Source organism: Belonocnema kinseyi, chromosome 2 (assembly GCF_010883055.1).
Source record: "Belonocnema kinseyi isolate 2016_QV_RU_SX_M_011 chromosome 2, B_treatae_v1, whole genome shotgun sequence".
NCBI lineage: Eukaryota > Metazoa > Arthropoda > Insecta > Hymenoptera > Cynipidae > Belonocnema > Belonocnema kinseyi.
Window position 1 is genome coordinate 52,573,825 of NC_046658.1, and position 5,028 is coordinate 52,578,852.

At 31.1% G+C, this 5,028-nt stretch overlaps 1 protein-coding gene and 1 pseudogene across 1 annotated transcript in view; one reads left to right on the forward strand and one right to left on the reverse strand.

Annotated features, from left to right (window-relative positions):
* Positions 1-75: 75 nt before the first annotated feature.
* Positions 76-5,028, forward strand: part of LOC117167347 — a 39,239-nt gene continuing 34,286 nt past the window's right edge. The window contains exon 1 of the mRNA XM_033352209.1: positions 76-166. The gene's annotated coding sequence lies outside the window, so the exon portion shown is untranslated. The remainder of the gene's footprint in view (positions 167-5,028) is intronic.
* Positions 3,523-5,028, reverse strand: part of LOC117182666 — a 3,577-nt pseudogene continuing 2,071 nt past the window's right edge.

Consider the following 5,028-nt stretch of genomic DNA (forward strand, 5'->3'; position numbering starts at 1 on the left):
GAGTTTCGAAGAACATGTTTTTTTGACTCATATTTATTTTTTCGATTTACGATTGGACCGTAAGACATAAAGAATTTGAAATCTACGATTTGAAATCAATATGTGGAATGGTTAAGGCATGTTACACGAATGGAAGATGAACGACTTACGAAACAAGTGTATTAAGGTAAAGTAAATGGCAGTATGCCCAGAGTCAGATCGCGTAAAGAATGGTTACAATGTGTGAATGATACCCTAATTCAAAGAGACATAAGCAGCCACGGAAACTAGAGAGCACTATAGAGCTTGCATGAAAAATGCATGGACGTGAAGGAGGCTAGAGAAGTATACCAGGATAGAAAATTTTATTTAAATTATAAAGTTAATAAGGTAAGCTGACTATTACTGGGAGAGTTAGGAAAAGCTAACCCTCATAAGCACAATTTTAAAAAAGCGAGTGGGAATTTTTGTCACAAATCACGTTGTAATAAGTGGCTAAGACATTATTTAATCGATTAGAAAAAAAGTAAATCATTAATTTTATAGTTAAATAATATAAATGGATATTTTTTAAGCTAGTCAGATTGTCCATTAGTGGGACACGAATTTTGGGGCATACCCATTAAGTGGGACACCAAAGAAGCCAATGCTGGGACAAGGAAAATCCAATGGAGTTAATCAAAATAAAATGGAAAATTTTACTTATAATTTACTAGAGAATACATTAAAAAGCAAGAATGGATTGTATTACCGTTTAATTATTTATTCTACAAAAGGTGTTTAAAGTAGTTTATTGAAACCTCTAATTATTACCTCAAATTTTGCCAACTGCTTAGGTAAGTAATTTAATGACTCATAAATTAAATTTTTAAATAAAATTAGTAAGTTTGCATTAAAATTTAATATGATAGATTAATATTATCGATTTACTTGAAAATTAAACTGTTTGGTAGTAAACTTGAAATTAGAATTCATCTGAATTTAAGTTAATATATAAATTGAACAAAGTATTAAAACAATTTAAATTATTTTTTGGTTATAAATTTTATTGTTTGGTTGAAAATTGTATTACTTTTTTTTAGAAAAATGCAACTATTTGGTTGAAAATGGTATTATTATGGTAGAAAATTCAATAATTTGGTTCAAATATTTTTCTTTTTTTATTAAAAAATCTTATTTGCTTAAAAAATCATATCATGCTTAATTTATAATAAAAACATTTTTTGTTTGAAATATAAACTATTATATTTTTTGATAAGAATTAATCCTTTTTGGTGGAAAATAACTCTTTTCATTTTAAAATTTCAGAATTTTTTATAAAATTAAAGTATCAGGTTAACCAAAAAAGTTAAATTCTGATAAAAAAATATATTAGTTGATATTTCAACTAAAAAAGATTTTAATTACATTTTGAAAACAGTCGAATTAATTTAAAAAAAAAAGAATTTCTAATCAAGCTGGTGAAGCCTCAATCTAAACAGATTAATTTTCAACCACAGTTGCATTTTTGCCCAAGAAAGATTAAATTTATAATTAAAAAGATACGTTTTCGAACCAAAAAGACTAGTTTTTAAGAAAATAGTTCGAATGTTAATAAAAAACATTCCTTAGTCAAGAAATAAAATAAATTTTTAACCAAACTGTTGAATTTTAAAGTCAAAAAGACGAGTTTTCCTCAAAGCAGTTATATTTGTAATTTGAAAATATAAATTTTTAACAGAACAGATAATTTACTTAATTTATCTTAAAAAGTGTATCGATAATAATAATCTTATTAATATTTAATGTAAGTCGATAATATTAAATTTTAATGCATACTTACTCATTTTTATTGAAAAATTACATTTATGAGATACTACCCAGTAGGCACAAAATTTGGCGACGTCTTCACGACATCGTTACGACATATACACGACAACATTACGACATCATATGTCCATGTCGTTTCGCTGTCTTTACGATGTCGTAAATTCATCGTCATATCATGTCACTTATTTACGATATCGTAAAAACAGAGAAACTACATGGACATAGGATGTCGTAAAGTTGTCGTAAATATATCGTAACGATGTCGTAAAGACGTCGCTAAATTTTGTGCCCACTGGGTATACTACATTACTTACCTAAGAAGTTGGAAAACTTTGAGGTTAGAATTAGAGGTTTCAATTATCTACTTTGAACAACTTTTTTAGAATAAATAATCAATTAAACGGCAAGGTTGCGACTTATAAACAATAATTTTAATATATCACTAACATAATAATGCGACATTTACTTTAAAACACGGCGAAAGTGACTATTTCAGTAATGGAAACGCAATTTCGCAACTCACGTTCAAGTGTCCACAACTGAGACAGTCAGCGACAGCTCGTCCTGGTTTAGCCCTTAAACGGCCAAAACGCCACTACCGGTACACTGCTTTTCAACGGCCAATAACTAAGACTATTCGACACTAGAAAAAATTGAGACGCATATATTTTTATTGCTTAAGATCTCCTCTTTCCGAGGGTGCCAATGAAATTCCTCAAAAAATTCACTTATTATCCAAAAATGCAGTTTAAACATAAAAAAACGTGATTTTTCGTGCCTATTTTTTTTGTGAACCATTTTCCAAAGCTTTTCGAGTCTGTAATTAACCTGGAATCTCACTAACCGGTGGAATAAATGTCTAAACTTTGAGAATCCATGGTTCAAAGATCGATTTTTCGTTTTAGTATTTTCAAAATGGCGTTTTAATGGCAAAATTTTTGTAAAAACATTCATGAATTTTTTTACAATAAACGATGCGGTTTTTGGAAAAATCATCAAGAATAAAAAGTTCTTGTAATCAGCCAAGGAATACGCCTGATTTTTTTCGAAGCCTTTTGAGCAAAATTTTGGATTTTGCATATGAACAATTTTTGCAAAATTTAAAATTTTGCTCAAAACGCTCCGGAAAAAATCAGGCATATTCCTCGGCTGATTACAAGAACTGTTTATTCTTAACAAATTTTCCGAAAAGCGCATAGTTTTTCAATAAAAAATTTTCATAGTTCTAAGCATCGTGTAAGAGTAAAATGATTCACGAATATCTATCGTCCGTCTGCCGCAAACAAAGTTTACGTTGCCCAACTATCACCAACGTGAAGGTCGACGAATATCGATAGTCTCTCTTTTTTTTAAAGGGATTTTATATATTTTTTAATTTTTTTTTTATGGAGAATTTTTTTCATTTCAGATTTCAATCCGTTGAAATCATTTTAATCCTGCTGTTTCAGAATGTTATTTTAAGAAACAATGTAAGCAGCAATACATGTTGCAATCAATGCAAAATCTAGTAGTCCTCTGGCGACATTGTTCATTATTACATAATGCTCTTGTTCGTGATTCGTATCTGTGAGTTTCGAAATCACCTAGTTTTGATTGTGACAAATATTTCCTGCTGATTTCTTTACAGAAATCTTTCGTTTTCAATTTAGCTATATTATTCTTGTTGCAAATTTTCCTAATTACGGTAGAATTTTTAATTGATGATTCTATTATTCGTGAAAAAATTTTAAAAGTCTATTTCTTTGAAGTAATAGATGGAGAAGCTTTTTTGCATCTGAAATCGTGCAAATCTACCCCTCCCATGTAATTATTATACAAAGAAAAAGCTCGAGGAAATCCTAGTTCTACTCTCTCTTGAGCAGCTCGTGAAAATCTTTTCACTGGGGTTATGGGAGTGATACCAGATGCTGTGGAAAGAATAGAGACTTGTTTTGAGTCTATTGCACTGATAAAATTCATCCCACTGTTGCGATCATGACTTACTTTGTACGATCCTCGCGGATCATTTTTTGCAAATTCATGCTTTTCTTTCACTCTGTCTTTACGGACAGTTCCTGTTGATCGTAAACCACATTTACGGCAGGTGGATGAGTAAATCTGGGCTGGTAAAGAAATGATAAAAATACAGATGATAATCAGATAATTTTTTTCGTGAAAGGCCATTGAGAAGTGGATTGATCATGTGTGAAACAACTCTGCAGCCAAGTGCACATGCCAATAAATTTATTCCAATGCTTGGATCATTTTTGCCACAATAAACGTCTAAATTGAATAGATATCCATTGGCTGCACATAAGCCCCAGAGCTTTATCCCATATCGATCAGGCTTGCAAGGCAGATACTGTTTCAAGCTCGTACGACCAAAAAATCGAACCATCATTTCATCAACTGAAAGTGCTGTTGAGAAAAAACCAAATTGTTGAATATTTTGCCGGAATAAATTTAATATTTTACGAACTTTCCATGCTTTATCTTTATCATTGGCATCCTCAGTTTTTGAAAATTTTATTTTTGATTTGATTTCACGAAATCGATTGCGGCTCATTGCTAAAGCTACAGGAGAGCATTTTGCAAGGGGGTCAGTTTCCCAATACTCTTCTTCATTATTTCGGATATTGTAGGATGACAGCACAAATATACCTATGAAAGTGCTTAGTTCTTCTGTAGATATTTGTAAGACATTTTGTTGGCTAGCTTCTATGATATAGTTTTTTATTTCTCTGGAGAAAAAGCATTCAAATAACTCCACAGGTGACATAGATAATATTGTTTTCCGTACATTATCAGACAGAAAAACTTGATCATCTAGATTTCCAGGGCAAACTTTTTCTTCGTTACTCCATGAAAAAACGTGATTTGGTTCCAATTGTTTTTGAGATGCTGTGTAGTTATGAAAACAGATCTATATGATACATTCAATCTGGGAAATTCCGATCCCGAATTCTCGTCATCTGATGAATCATCTCCATCAGAGCCAGAGTAATCTGGATTAGGTATGATTATACGTTCATCATTTTCATAGGAATCCCATTCCGATTCGGAGTTTGTTGCAATTTTTGTGGCTTTACGCTTTGGCATTTTTTTTGCTGGGTGTACTCGAAAATTCCCAGGATGACAATGCGGTGAAGGTGTGGTTTGATTCATGAATGTTTTTACAAAAATTTTGCCATTAAGACGCCATTTTGAAAATACTAAAACGAAAAATCGATCTTTGAACCATGGATTCTCAAAGTTTAGACA